The 24401-nt window shown below is 43.2% G+C and overlaps 1 non-coding gene across 1 annotated transcript; it reads right to left on the reverse strand.

The window, feature by feature from the left end:
- Nucleotides 1-512: 512 nt before the first annotated feature.
- Nucleotides 513-699, reverse strand: LOC121000111. Its single transcript, XR_005778749.1, has one exon. It is a non-coding gene; the product is annotated as a U2 spliceosomal RNA (small nuclear RNA).
- Nucleotides 700-24401: the final 23702 nt, after the last annotated feature.

The following is a 24401-nucleotide window of genomic DNA, read 5'->3' on the forward strand; positions in this document are numbered from 1 at the left end:
AAAAGACACACCTTACCATTGAGGCCTTCTGCAATTTCGCTGACAAAGATATTAAACAATATGGGTCCCAGAACAGATCCCTGAGGTACCCCACTGGTAACAAGACCTTGGTCTGAATATACTCCATTGACTACAACCCTCTGTTGCCTGTCCCTCAGCCACTGCCTAATCCATTCAACAATATTGGAGTCCAAGCCCAATGACTGCACTTTATTGATAAGCCTTCTATGTGGGACAGTATCAAAAGCCTTACTAAAGTCTAGATAAGCGATGTCTACTGCACCTCCTCCATCAATTATTTTAGTCACCCAATCAAAAAAATCAATAATATTAGTTTGACATGATCTCCCTGAAGTAAACCCATGCTGTTTTTCATCTTTCAATCCATGGGATTTTAGATGTTCCTCAATCCTCTCCTTAAGTATGGTTTCCATTAATTTCCCCACTATTGATGTCAGGCTTACTGGCCTATATAAACTGATAAGAATAGTACTACTTAACACACCACTCATATAGGGTGGCACAGTACATTGCACTGCACACGCGCAGTGCCCCAAATTGGAAGTAAGAGGACCAACCAAGCATCTTTTTCCATCTCCCGGTTCCTAAAATCTATTCCATACACCGGCCCCTGATAGGGGACAAAACAGAGATTAAACTGTTAAGAACAGATTTTTTTTAATTAAAAAAAAAAGAGGACATCCTCTGCGGAGCTGGGTATTTTTTGCCCGCGTTTTGCCACGCTCATGCACAATGGCTGTAGGCTCATGCGTCCTTTTGCAGAGGTGACAAACCTGGTCAGTCAAACCCAAGGCAACATCATCGACCTCATCCCATATGCGTTTTTTCTGGAGCGTGCCCTGCAAAGAGTGCTGGATCAGGCCGTAGATGAGCATGAAGAGGAAGAGTTGTGGTCACCATCACCACCAGAAGCAGCCTTGTCGTCGTCGATTGCTGGACCTGCGGCAACGCAGAGAGAGGAGTCTGAAGAAGAGGAGTCATAGGAGGAAGGTGGCTTTGAGGAGGTGGAAGACCAACCACAGCAGTCGTCCCAGGGGGCTTGTTGTCACCTTTTGGGGACCCTTGGTGTTGTACGTGGCTGGGTGGAGGAAGAGACCTTCAATGACGTCAGTGAGGACAAGGAACGGGACATGGCTAGCTTGGTATCCAACCTTGTGCAAATGGGTAGTTTGCAGTTGTGCAGATGGACTGTTTGAGGTTGTTTGCGGTGCGTTAAATGGGAAGTTTGGACTGTCATAGTTTGGTCTGTCACTGTGAAGCGGCGTAACCCTTACACTACCTGATTGATACAACATCATACCTGATGTTTTAAAGCACGTTATTCCAAACAATTTAGGAATGTTAGGTGATTTATGCCCTTTATGGATTAAAACCCGACTCTGTGTCAACTACGTAATTTTCCATTGGAGTTTTGCCATGGATCCCCCTCCGACATTCCACAGTCCAGGTGTTAGTCCCCTTGAAACAACTTTTCCATCACTATTGTGGCCAGAAAGAGTCCCTGTGGGTTTTAAAATTCGCCTGCCTATTGAAGTCTATGGCGGTTCTCCCGTTCGCGAACATTTGCGGAAATTCGCGTTCGCCGTCCGTGAACGGAGAATTTTATGTTCGCGACATCTCTACTTATAAGTACTATCCCAAAATCGAACAACCTCTCAGGGCCTGCAGGAGGATGTGAACGCTGCCTGGCCTTGTGAATCAACAAGACTTGGAGAGAGGTGACAGAGGTGGGAGAACGGAGCCTCTATGAGCAGGACCACCCCCCCCCCTGCTCCTAGAGGCTAATTTGCATATTATAAAAGTTACATTTATGGAGTAACGGGGGCATGGCTAAAACTAGGAATAGGCTAGTTAGGTTCAGCTGACATTAGCACGTCGCTAATGTCAGCCAGTTTAATTTTGGTATTTCTGGTGACAGAAACCCTTTAAGAGGAGGGGCAGAAAGGTATAAACCTTGTGCACAAGGACAAATAAGTGAAACTTCGCTGAGAACATCATTCAGGTAGGATGTCTTGTATTACCATGGGGAGTGGGCCATGTGCTACAACATGGCAACAGGAGTACCCACAATTGTATTGCAGGCCACATGATTGATTATTATTTACCTTTACTATTCTGTATGTGTTTTGTCTGTTAATACATATTTAATTACAATTAGTAAATATTTTTATCACTTAGCCTGTTTAAGCGTATTTATTCACAAATCAATGAGTTCACGTTAAAACAAACAAATTGTAACAATGTTTCTGTCTAGGCTGTGCTTTTCCTCTTCACTCCTCATTTTTCTGGGCTCCTGTAAACAAGGCAGACATAGCAAAGCTGGAGAGGGTCCAGAGGAGGGCAACTAAAGTAATAACTGGAATGGGGCAACTACAGTACCCTGAAAGATTATCAAAATTAGGGTTATTCACTTTAGAAAAAAGACGACTGAGGGGAGATCTAATTAATATGTATAAATATATCCCATCATCTATTTATCCCCAGGACTGTGACGAGGGGACATCATCTGCGTCTGGAGGAAAGAAGATTTGTACACAAACATAGAAAAGGATTCTTTACGGTAAGAGCAGTGAGACTATGGAACTCTCTGCCTGAGGAGGTGGTGATGGTGAGTACAATAAAGGAATTCAAGAGGGGCCTGGATGTATTTCTGGAGTGTAATAATATTACAGGCTATAGCTACTAGAGAGGGGTCGTTGATCCAGGGAGTTAGTCTGATTGCCTGATTGGAGTCAGGAAGGAATTTTTTATTCCCCTAAAGTGGGGAAAATTGGCTTCTACCTCACAGTTTTTTTTTTTTGCCTTCCTCTGGATCAACTTGTAGGATAACAGGCCGAACTAGATGGACAAATGTCTTTTTTTCGGCCTTATGTACTATGTTACTATGTTACTAGAAGGTTGTAGTTCAACTAGAAACTGTATATAAGGAGAGCAATCAGAGCCCTAGTTGTCTGAAGATAGGCACTAGTGCTTAGTAGAAGATTCTCTGATTGTCTGCTGATAGGGACCAGTGCATATTAGGAGAGACTATGCCAGACTGCATGATTGACCAGAAGAAGATGCTGAGATGGGGATGCTGAGCCACAAAGCCTGGCCAGGTCACCAGTCTTTGGCTAGGGTACCAGCCTTCTGAGAGAGAAAAGGACACCTAGTTCAGGCCTTTCCTTAGCACAAAACCTTCCTCTACCCGGAGGGAAAATGGAGAAGCCACCTCAGTGCCTTGCCTATATTGTTTCGCACATAAGTTCTTCTAGTAAAGAAGCACACCGATTTTCTGCAGATCCTGGCTCTTTGGACTTATTTCCCATTGGGTGCACCATGCCTTACCATCTCATCCAGAGAGCAGCAACACATAGTGACACCTCAATGGTGTCTGGGGGCACCTAGCACGGCATTGGGGCCACCCCAAACCCAGCCACTTCAAAAACTCAATTTGACACACCCAATAAAGATCTGAAGTCTCCTCTCAATGACAAGGTATCCTTAGTGATTGTGTAAATGAGTCTAAGGCCTGCTCCCATCAGAATAAGTGGTTTACATCAAATTAGATGGAGCCAGGGAACTCATCATCAACAATAATCTCCCCTTTTCAGCCTGTCAGAATTTTTTTTTTGTTTTTACAGTTTATTTTTGTGCGATCATTTATATGCTGCACAAGATTAAAAAACATAATACTAATTTGTCTGCTGCCCACAAAGGTGACTGTCTAGTTTATACGTTTTATGAAGGGCATCATTTACATGCCACAAGCAAAAGACCAGGAACTGAAATAAAACAATCAAAGCACTTTGCTGGGACTAATCAAGAGAGGCACTGGAATAGTCTGCTAATATTAATATCAAAACAAGCCTTTTACTTGCAAATCCATGCTATTCATATGGTAATGTCCTGAAGCGTTTGAAGCTGGATATGATTGCCAAGTAAAGCACAAACAAAAATTAAGATTTTTTTAAACATAAAAACATACATTCTCCCTGTGTGCTAAAACAATATATTTTTGGGACAATTTCAAAACTAAAGAGTTTCTTACTATCAATCATTGTGGACATGCAGCATAAATGTTCATATTTTCTGCTTGTATCTATATTTGCATTTAGGTTAGAGATGAGTGAATTTCTTGGAATTTATTTCATGTTCGATTTGTCAATTTATTAAAACAATTCAATATGTGTCCGAATTGATTCTACACAAATCAAATATGCACCAATTGTCCTGAATTGTTACATATATGATGTCTCCTAGGATTTTTTATAGCTTTTGTTCTCTCTTTTTTTTACAAATGTTTGCTCTTTCTCTTCTCCCTCTCCCCTTTTCAGCTCTGGAAAGTAATGACAGCAATAGCAAATAATGTCATATATGCGAGTGACACTCACATACAGGGAGTGCAGAATTATTAGGCAAGTTGTATTTTTGACGATTAATTTTATTATTGAACAACAACCATGTTCTCAATGAACCCAAAAAACTCATTAATATCAAAGCTGAATATTTTTAGAAGTAGTTTTTAGTTTGTTTTTAGTTTTAGCTATTTTAGGGGGATATCTGTGTGTGCAGGTGACCATTACTGTGCATAATTATTAGGCAACTTAACAAAAAACAAATATATACCCATTTCAATTATTTATTTTTACCAGTGAAACCAATATAACATCTCAACATTCACAAATATACATTTCTGACATTCAAAAACAAAACAAAAACAAATCAGTAACCAATATAGCCACCTTTCTTTGCAAGGACACTCAAAAGCCTGCCATCCATGGATTCTGTCAGTGTTTTGATCTGTTCACCATCAACATTGCGTGCAGCAGCAACCACAGCCTCCCAGACACTGTTCAGAGAGGTGTACTGTTTTCCCTCCTTGTAAATCTCACATTTGATGATGGACCACAGGTTCTCAATGGGGTTCAGATCAGGTGAACAAGGAGGCCATGTCATTAGATTTTCTTCTTTTATACCCTTTCTTGCCAGCCACGCTGTGGAGTACTTGGACGCATGTGATGGAGCATTGTCCTGCATGAAAATCATGTTTTTCTTGAAGGATGCAGACTTCTTCCTGTACCACTGCTTGAAGAAGGTGTCTTCCAGAAACTGGCAGTAGGACTGGGAGTTGAGCTTGACTCCATCCTCAACCCGAAAAGGCCCCACAAGCTCATCTTTGATGATACCAGCCCAAACCAGTACTCCCCCTCCACCTTGCTGGCGTCTGAGTCGGACTGGAGCTCTCTGCCCTTTACCAATCCAGCCACGGGCCCATCCATCTGGCCCATCAAGACTCACTCTCATTTCATCAGTCCATAAAACCTTAGAAAAATCAGTCTTGACGTTTCAGCTTGTGTGTCTTGTTCAGTGGTGGTCGTCTTTCAGCCTTTCTTACCTTGGCCATGTCTCTGAGTATTGCACACCTTGTGCTTTTGGGCACTCCAGTGATGTTGCAGCTCTGAAATATGGCCAAACTGGTGGCAAGTGGCATCTTGGCAGCTGCACGCTTGACTTTTCTCAGTTCATGGGCAGTTATTTTGCGCCTTGGTTTTTCCACACGCTTCTTGCGACCCTGTTGACTATTTTGAATGAAACGCTTGATTGTTCGATGATCACGCTTCAGAAGCTTTGCAATTTTAAGAGTGCTGCATCCCTCTGCAAGATATCTCACTATTTTTGACTTCTCTGAGCCTGTCAAGTCCTTCTTTTGACCCATTTTGCCAAAGGAAAGGAAGTTGCCTAATAATTATGCACACCTAATATAGGGTGTTGATGTCATTAGACCACACCCCTTCTCATTACAGAGATGCACATCACCTAATATGCTTAATAGGTAGTAGGCTTTCGAGCCTATACAGCTTGGAGTAAGACAACATGCATAAAGAGGATGATGTGGTCAAAATACTCATTTGCCTAATAATTCTGCACGCAGTGTATATAGCGATGGGTAAACACATGGTTGACAGTGTTAATAACAGCTTGAACACACTTTGCCGTTGCATGTATTATGCATTTTCATATTAGAAATCTACTAAAGATTGTTCCTTAGGGCTGTTTCACACGAGCGAGTCCATTGCGTGAATCACGCTCCGTGTGTGAGTGTGATCCTCCGCTCTGGACTTGCAGGAGCGCGCGGCATTATCATGATTTATAATGCTATGTGTCTCTGCATGGCCTTTTTTCCACAGAATCCTAGTGACATAAAGCTGTCAGTATGATTCTGTAGAAATAAGGTCAAGCAGAGGCACATAGCATTATAAATCATGATAATGCCATGCGCTCCTGCAAGTCCAGAGTGGAGGATCACACTCACACACGGAGAGTGATTCACGCAATGGACTCGCTCGTGTGAAACAGCCCTTATTGGGACAGATGGTGTTTAAACACACAGTATTCTGTGAAAGAAAATGCCTTAATTAGAGATGAGCGGCAATATTCGTTTTCACAATATTTAGCAGATTTTTTGCATATTCGCATTAAATTCGCGAATTCGTGATCTCCAGTCATTATTTTTGCGATTGCACAAATCAGCACTAAGGAGGCACATATTTTTTGTGCAATACATGCAACTTCACATCTTATCAGGTCTGAGTAGATATTACTGATTGGTGCACTAAGTATTGTTGTGCCTATGTCTGTAGCATGTATGTATAGACAGCAGAGACACAGTAATTCCTATCACACTACCTAACACCCTGCACTGGAACTTATCAGCTACACTATATCACTATCTAACCTACACTGACCATCTCCCACTAACTATCTGTATTATATATGAGCTAACTATCTAATGTAATTGGATAAAGAATAGGTTCCAGATGAAAGCACAGAGCACAGCAATGTCACTTCTCTATCTCAGAACTGCAAAAACAACTGCAGAAAATGGCTGTTGGGGAGTTTCTTACATAGTAAAGGGGTAGGCAACTTTCCTATTGGTTGCTAGAGATGTTGCTAAGCTCTGACAAAGATATTGCAGCCTTCTCATTGGCCCACAAGCAAGAAGGGAGGTTACTGATGAAAAATAATCTAGAATATTCGCAATTACGAATATATAGGACTATATTCTACATGTTCGTGAATTCTCGAAGTGCCGATATTCACAATAAAAATTCCCGATTAGAATATTTGCGATCAACACTAACCTTAATGGTGGTAGATCCCTGCACCTTTTTTTGTACACACACACCATAATGTTATAAGAAACAGTAGCATATTCTGCTTGCTCGTATTTATACACACAAAAGTGTTAAGTGTAAGATGAAACAGAGGCTTGTTCTGAAGTTGAACAATTCTACAAAAATTCTTAAATTAACCCCTTAAGGACTGGGCTAATTTTCACCTTAAGGACCAGGCAATTTTTTGCAAATCTGACATGTGTCACTTTATGTGGTGATAAGTTAAAAAAGGTTTGACTTGTCCAAGCCATTCTGAGATTGTTTTTTCGTCACATATTGTACTTCATGACACTGGTAAAATGGAGTAAAAATAAAATGCAATTCTATTTATAAAAAATACCAAATTTACCAAAAATTTGGAAAAAATTTCAAATTTCCAAGTTTCAATTTCTGTACTTCTATAATACATAGTAATACCTACAAAAATAGTTATTACTTTACATTCCCCATATGTCTACTTCATGTTTGGATCATTTTTGGAATTACATTTTATTTTTTGGGGACATTACAAGGCTTAGAAATTTAGAAGCAAATCTTGAAATTTTTCAGAAATTTTCAAAAACCCACTTTTTAAGGACCAGTTCAGGTCTGAAGTCAATTTGTGAGGCTTACATAATATAAACCACCCCAAAATGACCCCATTCTAGAAACCACACCCCTCAAGGTATTCAAAACTGATTTTACAAATGTCATTAATCCTTTAGGTGTTCCACAAGAGTTAATGGCAAATGGAGATAAAATTTCAGAATTTAAATTTTTGGGCAAATTTTCCATTTTAATCAATTTTTTCCAGTAACAAAGCAAGGGTTAACAGCCAAACAAAACTCAATATTTATTGCCCTGATTCTGCAGTTTACAGAAACACCCCATATGCGGTCGTAAACTGCTGTATATGACCAAACGGCAGGGCGCACAAGGAAAGAAATTCCATATGGTTTCTAGAAGGCAGATTTTGATGGCCTTTTTTTTGACACCATGTCCCATTTGAAGAACCCCTGATGCACCCCTAGAGTAGAAATTCCATAAAAGTGTTCACATCTAAGAAACGACACCCCTCAAGGTATTCAAAACTGATTTTACAAGCTTTAGGCTGGGTTCACACTTGAGCGTTTTACAGCGCGTTCAAACGCGCTGTAAAACGCTCAACACATGAAAACCAATGCTTCCCTATGGCCCTGGTTCTCACTTGAGCGTTTTACAGCGCGTTTGAACGCGCTGAAAAACGCCCTACGCTCAAACAAGTTCTTGAGCTTCTTTGGGGCGTTTTGACGTGCGTTTGTGGCCATAGGACAGACACTGCAGTCAATCACACAAGCGCGCGTCAAACGCGCGTTTACTATTGCTAAAAACGCGCGTCAAAAATGCGCGTTAAACGCGCATATCAAATACGCTCAGGTCTGAACCCAGCCTTATTAGCCCTTTAGGCGTTCCATAAGAATTTATGGAAAATGGAGATAACATTTCAGAATTTCACTTTTTTGGAAGATTTTCCATTGTAATAATTTTTTTCCATTAACAAAGCAAGGCTTAACAGCCAAACAAAAACTCAACATTTATTACTCTGATTCTGCAGTTTACAGAAACACCCCATATGTGGTCGTAAACTGCTGTACGGGCACACAGCAGGGCGCGGAAGGAAAGGAACGCCATTTGGTTTTTGGAATGCAGATTTTGCTGGATTGGTTTTGTCCCATTTGAAGCCCCCTGATGCACTATTTTAGGGTACATATGATTTTTGGTTGCTCTATATTACACTTTTTGTGAGGCAAAGTAAAAGAAAATTCTGAAATTTCATCTCCATTTGCCATTAACTCTTGTGCAACACTTAAAGGGTTAACAAAGTTTGTAAAATAATTTTTGAATACCTTGAGGGGTGTAGTTTCATAAATGGGGTCACTTTTTGGAGTTTCTACTCTAGGGGTGCGTCAGGGGGGCTTCAAATGGGACATGGTGTTAATAAACCAGTCCAAAAACTGCCTTCCAAAAACCATATGGCGTTCCTTTCCTTCTGCGCCCTGCCGTGTGGCCCTACAGCAGTTTACAACCACATATGGGGCATTTCTGTAAACTACGGAATCAGGGCAATAAATATTGAGTTTTGTTTGGCTGTTAACCCTTGCTTTGTTACTGGAAAAAATGGATTATAATGGAAAAATTTGCCAAAAAATAGCAGTTTTGGCACCTTTTTTATTTTTTATTATTTACAAAGTTCATCTGACAGGTTAGATCATGTGCTATTTTTATAGAGCAGGTTCTTACGGACGCGGCAATACCTAATATGTATATTTATCTTTTTTTAAACAAAAAAAAAAATCATGTTTTAGGGTCTCCATAGTCTGAGAGCCATATTTTTTTCAGTTTTTAGGCGATTGTCTCAGGTTGGGTATAATTTTTGCGGGATGAGATGATGGTTAGATTAGCACTATTGTGGGGTGCATATGACTTTTTAAACGCTTGCTATTACACTTTTTGTGATGTAAGGTAACAAAAAAATAGCTTTTTTGACACCGTTTTTATTTAAAAAAATTTACAGTGTTCAACCGAGGGGTTAGGTTATGTGGTATTTTTATAGAGCAGGTTCTTACGGATGCGGTGATACCTAATATATCTACTTTTTTTATTTATTTTTTATGTTTAACATGAAGCATTTTTTAAACAAAAAAATCATGTTTTAGTCTGAGAGCCATAGTTTTTTATTTTTACATTTTTTTACACTTTTTTAAAAATAAAATTGACCCAGACCCACTTGGTTCTTGAAGATCCAGTGGGTCTGATGTCTGTATAATACAATACAGTACACTATATAGTGTACCGTACTGTATTTTTGCCTATGAAGGCGTCCGGTTGCCATGGTAACCATCAATTCCACAACAGAGCAGCGGGTGATGAGGAGGGAGGGGGCCCCCTCCCTCTGTGATCCCGTCAAGAATCGCGGGCTGAGAAGGCATAGCAGCCCCCGATGGGAGAGGGAGGGAGCTCCCTCCCTGTTAACCTCTTCCATACAGCGGTCCATATGGACCGCGGCATGGAAGGGGTTAAATGGATGTCATCTGTGTGATGATGTCAGGCGTTTCAAGCAGAGTGTCAGCAATGTGCTGACACTCTGCTAAAACCACTCGGCCATCCTGAGAGAGGGGGCGGACGGATGATCGCGCACCTGCCCGCCCCCCCAGCACTGCCCGCACCTCACGCACCGCACGTACCTCTCCCCCGCACAGCCCGCACGGCGATGATCGGAACTACACAGGGCGTACAGGTACACCCTGTGTCCTTAAGTACCAGGATATCAGGGCATACCTGTACGCCCTGTGTCCTTAAGAGGTTAAAGTGTGAGCAGCAGCAGCAGTGTGGATGTGGAAAGGTCAAATTGTGTATTGGTAATAGTGGCAGCAATAGTAGCACCACCAGTAGCAGCACAGCATGGAACAGTCAAGACAGCAAGTATATATGTGTGTGCTGTGTTAGGGTAGTAGTAATGGCGGCTGTGTTGCAGTAATGCTTGTGGCAGTAGGGGTAATAGAAGTGGCAGTAGGGGGATTAACAGAGATTAGCAAGTGGTGGCAGCAGCAGCCATATAATACGGAACATTATTGTAGGCAGGCAAACAGTGGCAGCGGCATTATGGGGGAATCAGTTAGTTACCATATACTAAAGAACTTGATGGTAGGTAGGCAGACAGTGATGGTATCATGATGGCAGCAGCAGCCATGCAGTAGGAACATAATGGTAGGCAGGCAGACAGCGGCAGTGGAACAATGGGGTACCATCAACAACACCAAAGCTAAACCAGAGATGTGTGAAAATCCTCACGGATCCATGCCTTGATCATTTTGACAAAAGTGATATTTTGTACACTGGTAAAGGTCAACTTTGTCTGTTTGGGTGTCATAGTGCCACCTGCTATGCTGAAAACCCTCTCTAAGATGACATTGGAGGCTGGACAAGACAATACAGAGAGAGCATCCTCGGCCAGTTCCGGCCACTGTTCTAATCTGTCAACCCAAAAGTCCATGGGGTCAGACAACATGGCATGTGCTAGAGAAAGGACAGAGTGTTCTGTCCCCACATGAAGGCGAATGAAGGTGTAACTGATAATGACTTTGTGACTGTCCTACCTTCGTATCCAAGCAGTGGAGCAGACCGGACCGGCAGATGCTCAGGTTAGATGGATCCAGACGTAGACATGAAGATGCAATCAAACGTGGGTTTATTTGATCCAGAGCAGTGACATACGGTTATGCAATACAGGAATGCAGTAGAAGCTGTCATGTGGATGTCTTTCCTGAGGCTAACTGCTGGTCAAAAACTGATGCCTTCACAAGCCGAGGTGTGTGTCTCCACTCACAAAGGAATGCAGCACTGAAAATGGCTACAGGAAGTGACAAGGACCAAGGCTGCTAAAACCACGCCCAGAGAGAAAAACTTTATTTAACAAGAACGAGGCGTGCAGCATACAAATTCCGGCCAGCAGATGGCAGCAGAGAACAATACATTGAAACAACATGGTAAAAGGAGATAATAATGCAGTGCAGGAATTAAATTTGAAAAGAACAGCACACTCCCCGTCTGAAATTCACTTTGGGGATTTCACTATGACGAATGTCCATAAAATATAAACAACCTGTAAAAAGAACATGTTAGAATGCAAAACATAGATTAGTCTTGTTTTCCAACTTGGAATGAAGAAGATCTGCGAAGCTAGATACAGTCCTGTTCACCCAGCAGGGACGTTCTCGATGGGTAATATTAAAATGAGTTTGTTAATTGGTCTTGAGAACGTTTTAAGCTCGCCCTTCCTGAAGATCTTCAACTCCACCTTCCGGACCTTGCCATCCTTGCTAGGGAAAACCTTTGAAATTAGTCCGATAGGCCAGTCAATCCTTTCGGTTTGTTGCTCTTTCATCAATACAAGGTCTCCTTCCTTCAAGTTTGGTTTGTGGTGTTGCCACTTTCTTCTTCCTTGAAGAACACTGAGGTACTCCTTTCGCCACCTGTTCCAGAAGTAATCTGCTAGGTATTGTACACGTTTCCAGTGTTTTTGGTAGATGTTAGCATGAGTAAATTCTCCACTAGGTATTAGCGTATTCTCAGTTTTTTGGGTAAGTAGAATAGCCGGAGTCAGTATGGCTGGTGTTTCAGGATCCATAGACACTGGCACAAGGGGTCTTGAATTGATAATGGCCGAAACTTCAGCGAGAAGGGTGACTAGAGTCTCATGTATGAGTCTTGACGAGTTTACATCCATCAGCATAGAATTTAAGATGTTACGTGAGATGCCGATCATTCTCTCCCAGGAGCCCCCCATGTGGGAACTATGAGGAGGGTTGAAAATCCAGGTGCAACCTTTTTCCGCCAACTGATCTTCTTGAATGGACTTGGTGTCGATGTTAAGTTCTCTACAGGCTCCAATGAAGTTGCTTCCCTGGTCAGACCTCAATTGTTTTACTGGTCCTCTGATTGCGAAGAACCGTCTTAAGGCATTGATAAGGCTGGATGTGTCCATAGATTCTATCACCTCTATGTGAACTGCTCACCCGCTCATGCAAGTAAATAGTACAGCCCAACGCTTACTGTTTGCGTGACCGCCGCGGGTCCTGCGTGCGGACACCATCCATGGCCCAAAGACATCTAGGCCAACATAGGTGAAAGGCGGCTCTGTACATAGTCTATCCGCAGGCAAGTCGGCCATTTGTTGGTGTAGTTGTTTTCCTCTTGCTTTACGACAGTGCACACATTCAGAGATGTAACCTCCTGGCACTCTGGAAGTAATCAATTGGAGTCGGGTTCCCACCCCGTTCAATCATAAAATAGAAAAACTCCAGTTGTATTGTGAGTCAAATGATATTCTGTTTATTTTGCGGCTTCAAAGTGACGTTTCGGCCTAGATGGCCTTTATCAAACTGTGACAATATCAATAGAAAAGTGACAATTACAATTTTGTAGACATACAGTCAGGTCCATAAATATTGGGACATCGACACAATGCTAAAATTTTTGGCTCTATACACCACCACAATTGATTTGAAATGAAACGAACAAGATGTGCTTTAACTGAAGACTGTCAGCTTTAATTTGAGGGTATTTACATCCAAATCAGGTAGACGGTGTCGGAATTACAACAGTTTGCATATGTTCCTCCCACTTGTTAAGGGACCAAAAGTAATGGGACAGAATAATCCTCATAAATCAAACTTTCACTTTTTAATACTTGGTTGCAAATCCTTTGCAGTCAATTACAGCTTAAAGTCTGGAATGCATAGGCATCACCAGACGCTGGGTTTCATCCCTGGTGATGCTCTGCCAGGCCTCTACTGCAACTGTTTTCAGTTCTTGCTTGTTCTTGGGGCATTTTCCCTTCAGTTTTGTCTTCAGCAAACGAAATGCATGCTCAATCGGATTCAGGACAGGTAATTGACTTGGCCATTGCATAACATTCTACTTATTTCCCTTAAAAAACTCTTTGGTTGCTTTTGCAGTATGCTTTGGGTCATTGTCCATCTGCACTGTGAAGCGCCGTCCAATGAGTTCTGAAGCATTTGGCTGAATATGAGCAGATAATGTTGCCCGAAACACTTCAAAATTCATCCTGCTGCTTTTGTCAGCAGTCACATCATCAATAAATAAAAGAGAACCAGTTCCATTGGCAGCCATAAATGCCCACTCCATGACACTACCACCACCATGCTTCACTGATGAGGTGGTATGCTTAGGATCATGAGCAGTTCCTTTCCTTCTCCATACTCTTCACTTCCCATCACTCTGGTACAAGTTGATCTTGGTCTCATCTGTCCATAGGATGATGTTCCAGAACTGAGAAGGCTTTTTTAGATGTCGTTTGGCAAACTCTAATCTGGCCTTCCTGTTTTTGAGGCTCACTAATGGTTTACATCTTGTGGTGAACCCTCTGTATTCACTCTAGTGAAGTCTTCTCTTGATTGTTGACTTTGACATACATACACCTACCTCCTGGAGAGTGTTCTTGATCTGGCCAACTGTTGTGAAGTGTGTTTTCTTCACCAGGGAAAGAATTCTTCGGTCATCCACCACAGTTGTTTTCCGTAGTCTTCCGGGTCTTTTGGTGTTGCTGAGCTCACCGGTGCGTTCCTTCTTTTTAAGAATGTTCCAAACTGTTGTTTTGGCCACGCCTAATGTTTTTGCCATCTCTCTTATGAGTTTGTTTTGTTTTTTCAGCCTAATGATGGCTTGCTTCACTGATAGTGACAGCTCTTTGGATCTCATCTTGAGAGTTGACAGCAACAGATTCCAAATGCAAATAGCACACTTGAAATTAACTCTGGACCTTTTATCTGCTCGTTGTAATTGGGATAATGAGGGAATAACATACACCTGGCCATGGAACAGCTGAGAAGCCAATTGTCCCATTACTTTTGGTCCCTTAACAAGTGGGAGGCACATATGCAAACTGTTGTAATTCCTACACCGTTTACCTGATTTGGATGTAAATACCCTCAAATTAAAGCTGACAGTCTGCAGTTAAAGCACATCTTGTTCATTTCATTTCAAATCCATTGTGGTGGTGTATAGAGCCAAAAATGTTAGAATTGTGTTGATGTCCCAATATTTATGGACCTGACTGTATATACCAACATCTGGTTACATATTTACACTTGGTATTCTTAAGACAATTACTCATACGCAATTAACATCGTATATACGTATTCATTGCCATACAGTATTGGTATTAAGCAAAAGCTTAGCATAACATGCCAGAAACAAAAATAAAAGAGAAATTAAAGAAGGGCATAGGAAAGAAAAAGAAAAATTTGCATTATACATAAATCATCATCACCAGTTAAAGCAGTATATGTGGAAACCTCTATGTTAAGGAAAAGCAATACTGTAGATGTTTTTGACCATGATCTAAAGGTGGTTTAGGGTGTGGGTCTTATCTATGGGTGACACTTGGAGAGGAGAAGGGATCAGGTTATGTTTGAACCTCATACAAAGTAATTGTAACGTGCCCAGGGGAATGGGTAGAGTAAACCTGATGTACCTATAGGTAATCCTGCTAATTATGTAGTTATGAAGAAACTTACCCAATGCCGCTATAGGGAGCTGTGTCGGTATGCACTGCGCTAGGCCGGTAATGGCGTGTGTCCACACGCCTCTCTGGGGATGCGCTCTGTTTGATGCTAAGTGCGCCTCTAAGTAGCGTGGGGAGGCGTGTCGCTGTGTGCAGGGAGCGTGCGGTCCACCGTGCGTTCCAATGGTCACATGGTGGGGTGGATGTGACGTGACATATGACCGGAAGTACCCTGCGTTCCAGGGGAATCCGGAAGTGGTGCGTTCCACTACTTATGTCCTGATGTGTTGATCGGAAGCTAGGCTAGGTGATTGTTATCTAGCGGTATGTTTAGTATATATTCACGTCACGATTTGATCTAGCTTTAGTGGTAGAATAAGTAAAGTGGTATGGGTCATATGTCTAGTGTCTCTGGATGGATGGCAGTGTATATTCAAAAACAATCCCAGGGTCTATTTACACATTAGAGGGGGGCTTGTAGATCTATGCCAGAAAAAGGATATTAAGCCATATGTCGCAGCCCGACATTCATTATGCAACCTACGAAAAAGGAGAAGATATATGATTAGAAATGCATAGTAACTTTTGTTATATCATAAGTGTAACACTCCATAGGACAAATCAGGATTTCATGTGAAACATTGTATTTCATAGTCTCTGTTGAGTCCCTTAGGTTCCAAGCAGTCCATTTTGTGGATCCAGAACGCTTCCCGTTTTTTTAGTTGTGTAATGTGATCGTACCCTCTCCTGTGGGGTAAAATCTGTTCTATAACCTGGAATTTAAAGTTGTGATAAATGGTGCCCGGCTGCTTCAAAATGGGACGGTACTGGGAGTAACAGATTTTTGCGTCTGACCGAAGATTTGTGTTGGCATATGCGGTTCCGTATTTTTTGGGTCGTTTCACCTATGTAGATTTTGCCACACGGGCATTTGAGTAAGTACACCACAAAGGCAGAATCACATGTGAAAAAGCCTTTTACGGGAAAGCTTTTTCCCTTTTTCCTGACTGGGGGTGATGGAAATGGGTACCTTTTTTGTACATTGCTACATTGTTGGCAGTGGATGCATGGGAAGGTCCCTGTTCTTTGTGTTGTGAGGAACCTCTGTCTTGGAATGGTTTGTGTGGGGCCAATATCAGCCTTGACTAGAAGATATCTTAAATTCTTGGGTCTACGTGTGCAAGCTAAAATGGGATTCCTAAATTCTTCAACTGTGGGGAAGGCTTTGTGTAGGATGGACCAGTGATTTATAATACTGTTCAGCATCTTTTTATTGGTGGGATGGTAGGTATGAACGAATGGTATACGACTGAGTTTGGTTTTTGGTTTCCTGATGGTGGTGGTAGTCTTGTCCCTAAGGAGTTGTTCTGGATATCCTCTCTCTTTAAATCTATCTTTCATCTCTGTGAGGCGTGTTTGTAGTTGGTTGCTAGATGTGACGATACGTTTGATTCTTGTGTACTGGGAGGTGGGGAGAGATCTTTTGGTATTCAATGCGTGGAAACTTTTATAGTGTAATAGGTTGTTGCGGTCTGTTGGTTTCCGATACAGATCTGTGGAGAGGGTGTCAGACGGAGTTTTGGTGACTGTTGTATCTAGGAAGCTAATAGATGTGGGGTCAGAGTGAATAGTGAACTGTAATTCTTGATATATACTGTTGAGGTATGAGTGGAAGTCGTTCAGGGTCTCCATTGAACCCCTCCATATGCAAAAAATTTCATCAATATAACGTTTCCAAACGAGGACATGTTCTGAAAAATGACTGTCAGGATATATGAAGGATTCCTCGAACTCGGCCATGTAACAATTTGCATATGGAGGGGCTACATTGGACCCCATTGCGGTCCCCTGGCACTGTAAATAAAAAGTGTCTTCAAAAAGAAAAAAAATATTGGTGAGAACAAGTTCCAGTATGTCCATATAAAATGATATGGTGTCGGGATTGTTGAAGTTGGCTGTAAGGCATTTGGAGACGGCCTGTTGTCCTTTGTTGTGTTGGATCGATGTGTATAGGCTCGAGACGTCCCAAGTAACCAGAAGTGTTTCTTGTGGTAGTGGTGAGAGGTTGTGGATAATCTTTAAGAAATCTGATGTATCGAGTATGAATGATTTAGTCTGTTTGATCAAAGGGGTGAGTGATTTTTCTAGTAGAATGGAGAGGGGTGACAGTATCGAGTTAGTCGAGGCCACAATTGGTCTCCCGGGTGGCTTGTGTAGGTCTTTGTGGATTTTAGGTAGCGTATATAGAACCGGGATAACCGGATGGTTATTGGATAGGAAGGTGGCAGTAGTATTGTCAATGATGTTTAGCATCTGATATTGCTGTCAGATCTTGTGTATTTTATCCCTAATCTGTGGGGTGGGGTCTGAAGCGAGTTTGCAGTAAATGGTTGTGTCTTGTAATTGGCGGTAAATCTCTGTTGTGTATTGGGCTTTATCCATTAGTACCAGTGCTCCCCCTTTATCTGCTGGTTTTATAATAAGGTCTTTTATTTTGGTTAAGGAGAGGAGGGCCTGTTTTTGGACATTATTTAGATTATTTTGATATTTATATTTGCCCATGTGGAGATCTTTCCTAAATTGGGTCATATCTTTTTGGACCAGGGAAATGAAGGTCTCTATGGCCGGTTTTGTCTTGGGTGGCATGTAGTGACTCTTGTTTCTTAGTCCCAAGTCCCCAATGGAAACTTGTGGGCTAGGATTACAAGAGATGGTCCTGTTGCGTTCCTGCAATTCGGAAAAATGTGCCTTTAGGCGAATGTTCCTGTAAAGTCTGTGTAAGTCTAAATCCAATTGGAAAGTGTCCACTTGGTTAGACGGACAGAACGATAATCCCATCTCAAGAAGGGATATCTCCGCAGGTCCTAGTGAGTGTGATGAGATATTTACGACTAAAGACGATACCTGAGAGCTAGTCGTCATGTTGGTTGGTTTCCGTGTTGTTGCTGCCGTTCTTCCCTGGTTTCTGCGACGGCCTCTGAAGGGATGTTGAGTATAGTTGTCCTGTTGAGAGTAGGGGTCGCCTTCTGAGCCTGAGTGTGATGAGTCCCTTGATTGGGAACGGTACCTGTAGCGGCTGTTGGTGGAATTGGGCCATTTATAGACCCTGTTGAGTCTATAATCCTCGGTGTCGCGTAGAAATTTATTGCGTTTCGTGGACTCGACTTCCTTCTTGTGGTTCTGTAAAGAGGATTCAATCCTGGTGTGTAGCTGTTGAAATTCATCTGCCGGAAGTACCACGGTTAGTTGATCCTCTATAATCCAAAGGCCTGCAGACTGTAATTTGCCCTCAGTAATTTGCCTGCCTTGGTGTTCGGCCCTTTCGTGGTAGTGTCGGATTAGCAAGACGGTAATATGATGTTTGCTGGGGATGATGAGAGGATTTTGTTCTGCAATTCCTAGGTGGGCTTGATTCAAACGACCACCAACTCTCAGCAAGCCAAAACTGTTGATAACTGGATTTAAGTTGGCAAGAGGACTTTTTAAAGGAATCTGCTGTTTGTTGTACAAGCACTTCCATTCTATGTTGAAATTTTCCTGCTGGACGTGACGTATTATGAGGTACTCACTATGAGAGATGTTCTCAGCAGAGAAGGGTTTATGGCAGGCATGCCAACCATGACAATCTTTATCTTGGTGAGTATTATGATAACATCTTGCAATGTGCACGACGACGAGTCTCATCCAGCTGGAGAAACGTTCAAAGCGCTGACATCCAAAGCTGGCGGTTTGCTTTGTCCCAGTGACTAATGCACTAACTTCAGCGCGGATTTCTGGATCGTTATCCGGATCCTGGATGCTGAAAACTTCCTGTACACATTCGTCTGCCTCTCCAAGCAGAAACTCTGGACCTGTAAGCCAAGTAGAGTTAGTAAAGGAACCTATAGATATAGGCCTAGTGGCGTGATCTGCTGGATTAAGTTCGGATGGTACATAGTGCCATTGTTCAGGTTTGGAGGACCTTCTGATTCTCTCTATACGGTTACTAACGTACACGTAAAATCGCTTGGTCCGATTGTGGATGTAACCTAAAACGACCTTACTGTCGGTGTAATACTGGACTTCAGCTATGTCGACACCCAGTTCTTGTTGTATGAAATCCGCAATCTCCACTGCCAACACAGTCCCACAGAGTTCCAGTCTGGGAATAGTATGATCGGGCTTGGGGGCTAACTTAGCCTTGCCAAAGACGAATCCAACGTGATTTTGGTTGTTGGGTTCTGTCAACTTCAGATAGGCAACTGCTGAGATGGCCTCCGTGGAGGCGTCCGAGAACACGTGGAGTTCTTTCTTTATGCTAGAGGAAAGTGAGGTTTTAATATAGCATCCCGGGATGTGGATCTCATCCAAGGCACACAAAGATCTCTTCCAGGCTTCCCATTTTTGCTCTTTCTCTGAGGGAAGTGGGGTATCCCAATCCTTGACTGTTTCAGAAAACTATCTCAGTAGAGATTTACCTTGTATGGTGATGGGCGCTACAAATCCCAGCGGATCAAATAGGCTGTTTACCACTGATAGGACGCCTCGTTTTGTGAATGGCTTGTCTGCACAACTTATCTGAAAACCGAAGGAGTCAGCCGAGAGATCCCATCTGAGGCCCAAGCTCCTCTGCACAGGTGGACTGTCTAGTCCCAAGTTAATGTCCTTGAATCCTGGTGCATGATCGCCTGATTCGAAGGCCCTCATAACGGCCAGGCTGTTTGAAGCAATTTTGTGTAGTCTAAGCTTAGCTTGGTGCAACATACTTTGAGTCCTTTTGAGCAGATCGATAGCCGCTTCTTCAGTCGGTAGTGATTTGAGTCCATCGTCTACGTAGAAGTCCTTTTCTACAAAGTCTCTGGCGTCTTTACTGTACTTGGATTCTCCCTCTAATGCAGTGCGCCGAAGGCCGTAAGTTGCCACGGCAGGTGAAGGGCTGTTTCCAAATACGTGTACCCTCATTCGATATTCTGCCATCTCTGCGTTAGTGTCATTATTCTTGTACCACAGAAACCTGAGGAAATTCCGGTGGTCCTCTCTGACTACGAAACAGTGGAACATCTGTTCAATGTCAGCGGTGATGGCAACGAGCTCTTTTCTGAACCTCATCAGCACTCCAACTAGGTTATTCGTCAGATTAGGACCTGTGAGAAGGACATCATTAAGAGATACACCTTGATGTTTGGCACTTGAGTCGAAAACAACCCTAATTTGATTAGGTTTCCGTGGGTGATACACTCCAAATGAAGGCAAGTACCAGCACTCGTCGTTCTTCCCTAAGGATGGAGCTGGTTCTGCATGGTTGTTGCGGAATATTTTGCCGATAAAGGCAACGATGTGTTCTCTTATCTCAGGCTTACTGTTCATGGTACGCTGAAGAGAGTTAAATCTAGACAGAGCTTGTTCCCTATTGTTCGGGAGTCTCACCCTGGTATCTTGGAAGGGTAATGGAGAAACCCAGTGATTGGTTTAGTCTTTAAGGAACTCATTGTCCATTATCTTGATAAATTCTCTGTCCTCTACTGACAAAGCTACTTTATCATCGTCCTTGCTTGTGTGAACGACTAATCTTCCCAAGTTGTCGGCAAAGAAGGGAGGAATGTCGTCAGGTGGTTGTATGAGGTCTGGAGGCTTCTCTTTCACCTCATAGTGATGAGGGCAAGGCTTAATGCAAGTTGTGCGTCCATCTCCACGCACGTACGTTTTAAAAGAGCGGATTCTTGTTTGATCCAAGCATACATTTCCTATGACAACCCATCCCAAGTCCAGTCTCTGGGCGTATGGTGCATAGTCGGGACCAATACACTGTTGACGCACTTTGTGTACCCTTAGATTGTCTCTGCCTAGCAGGAGTAGAATCTCTGCGTTGTTGTCCATAGGTGGGATAACGTTGGCTAGGTGCCTTAGGTGTGGTTGGTGAAATGCAGCTTCCGGGGTAGGAATTTCATCCCTATGGTTGGGTATTTGATCGCATTCGATCAGCGTCGGTAGAGGTATTTCCACTGACGGAACAAGCGATGAATCCTTGTGCCCTCCTGCCGCTAGTCTCTATGCGACCCGAGCAGGTGTTTAAGATGTAGGGTTCTGACGGTTCCTTTATTCCAAAGGCTTCAAATAATTTAGGTCCTGCTAGGGAGCGGTTGCTTTGGTCGTCAATGATAGCATACATTTTTACTGCCTTTTCTGGTAGCCCCTCCGGGTAGACCTTGATTAGGCATATGCGGGCACAACATTTCTCACTCTGGCCCTCCCCACATACGTCCAAGCATGAGCAGGAAACAGCAGTGGCTGTGTTAGCGTGGTTCTGGGTCTCCCTGCCATGACTTTGAGCAGGACTGGTGGTGACAGCAGCGGTGAATCCCTTGTGAGTGGAGTTGGGTGCATAGCTGAGGCATGTCTTTCACTATGACACTCCTCACACTTGATAATGGATTTACAGTCCTTAGCCATGTGCTCCAATGAAGCGCAGCACCTGAAGCATACCCCAAGCTCGGTGAGGACTTTCTTGCGCTCCTGTATGGTTTTGGATCTAAATCCTCTGCATTTGTTCAGTGAGTGTGTTTTTTTTATGAATGGGACATTCACAATTGAAGGCCTTGTCTCCTGATGAGGTAGTGTACTGTTTACCAGTGGGTACTGCAGATGATGGTATGTTAGTCTTTCTAACATTCACGCTACTCTTTAAATCTCTGTGTTTATGCACAATACTTTCATACCTTGATGATGGTGTCACTGAAGCTGTAGTATTGAACTCTAGAAAGTCGAGGCTGGGGTCATTCCTCATCTGGGACTGTTCATCGATGAATCTACAGAGATGAATAAATAGGGGAAAAGTGACGTCATGCACTCTTTTGTACCTTGAGACTGATGCCGACCACTTCTCTTGCAGGCTGTATGGTAACTTCACGACAATTGGGTTCACCCCATGGGCTGTATTCAGGTAGCACAGCCCGGACAGACGAGGGTCTCTTTTGGCGAGCTCCAGTTCCATGAGCAAATCACTTAAATCCTGAAGCTTATGGACATCCTTGAGACTGATCTTGGGGACGTTCTGCAGTCTCCTGTATAGTGCCTTCTCTATTGCTTCTGCACTGCCAAAGGTGCGTTTGAGTCTCTGCCAGGCTGCAGCGAGACCTGCTTCTGCTTGTCCCACATAGACAGTTCTAAGGCTCTTGATGCCTTCCAGGCTCTGTAGCTCTCCGCACGGTCATCAAATTTTGAGAGACTGGTGTTAATTAGCTCTCTGCTCAATATAAACCTGCCAAACTCAGACATATCTGATTTCTCACTGCTTGTTGCCATGACAACTTGTGATGCCCCTGGGGCGTATAGGCTGCGTGGCGTGAAAGGGTGAGATGCTTCCGGTTAGAATGATGTTGCTGCAGGGTTGAGCTGTGGTCTAGCCTCTGTAGATTTTGATGACTGCTGCTTAAGCTGTGGAGGTAGGCCAGGAAACACCTGGTAGCCATCTTGCTGTAATAACTGCCCTTGAGAGGGCGCATCTGGGCGACTGTTATTGGATTGCTCAGGTGCTGTGGGTGTCGCTGGCACTGCAGGTAGAGCTGACTTTGAGGTTTCAGTGTTGTTGGCTTGGACAGTACTGCACACTGGGGGTGGTGCAGATAACTGTTTCAGTACATAGTCGCTGGTGCGATCAACTGGATCGTCTATCTCCTCTGGTGGTAAGCAGACTGGATCAAGGCCGTGGCTCAATGCTTGCTCAAGTAGTCTTACTTTTGCTAATGCAATTTCCTCGTCCCTCTCTGATTCAAGGATCTTTATTCAAGCCTCTGCTTCTGCCCTCTTGGCTTCTGCTTCTGGCCTCTTGGCTTCTGCCTCTGCTTCTGCCCTCTTGGCTTCTGCTTCTGGCCTCTTGGCTTCTGCCTCCGCTTCTGCCCTCGCAAGAACTTCTTTTTCGGTGAAGGAACGCCTCACTTATAAGGGAAAATAATAGCATTCTGAATACAGAATGCAAAGTAAATTAGCACTGGAGGGGTTAAAAATCACCATGGTAAAAGATCATGTGACGTACCATGTGATGACCGGAGTGATGTCATCACAGGTCCTTGAACTATAATTAATGCTCACCACAGGTCCTTCAACAAAGGAGACACAAGGAGATGCCGGGCTACGCGAGCAAGTGGATTAAGGCGAGTTACATTTTTTTTTATTTTTTTTTAACCCCTCCAGTGCTATTTTACTTTGCATTCTGTATTCAGAATGCTATTATTTTCCCTTATAACCATGTTATAAGGGAAAATAATACAATCCACAGAACACCGATCCCAAGCCCGAACTTCTGTGAAGAAGTTCGGGTTTGGGTACCAAACACGCACGATTTTTCTCACGCGAGTGCAAAACGCATTACAATGTTTTGCACTCGTGCGGAAAAATCGCGGGTGTTCCCGCAACGCACCAGCACATTTTTCCGCAACGCCCGTGTGAAAGAGGCCTAAGGCTTTAAGGCAGTTTTTGACTGTTCTGTCCCCACATGAAGGCGAATGAAGGTGTAACTGATAATGACTTTGTGACTGTCCTACCTTCGTATCCAAGCAGTGGAGCAGACCGGACCTGCAGATGCTCAGGTTAGATGGATCCAGACGTAGACATGAGGATGCAATCAAACGTGGGTTTATTTGATCCAGAGCAGTGACATAGGGTGATGCAATACAGGAATGCAGTAGATGCTGTCATGTGGATGTCTTTCCTGAGGCTCACTGCTGGTCAAAAACTGATGCCTTCACAAGTCGAGGTGTGTAAGGAATGCAGCACTGAAAATGGCTACAGGAGGTGACAAGGACCAAGGCTGCTAAAACCACGCCCAGAGAGAAAAACTTTATTTAACAAAAACGAGGCGTGCAGCATACGAATTCCGGCCAGCAGATGGCAGCAGAGAACAATACATTGAAACAACATGGTAAAAGGAGATAATAATGCAGTGCAGGAATTAAATTTGAAAAGAACAGCACACAGAGTCCGATTAGGACTGATTCTGGGTGTTCAGGCAGTATGTCTACATTTCCTGATTTGCATCAGTCTGGTGGGGCACATAAAGAAATTGCTCCAAATACTGAACTGGCTACTGATGCTGTGGCATCAACTGCTTCTAGTAGTGGAGACAGTGGGAGGTGGGTGGCGTGGCAATGGGGAGTAAAGGAGCCTACTGTTGTCCAAAAGCTGTGGCAAGCTGCCTACACAGT

Source organism: Bufo bufo, chromosome 4 (assembly GCF_905171765.1).
Source record: "Bufo bufo chromosome 4, aBufBuf1.1, whole genome shotgun sequence".
NCBI lineage: Eukaryota > Metazoa > Chordata > Amphibia > Anura > Bufonidae > Bufo > Bufo bufo.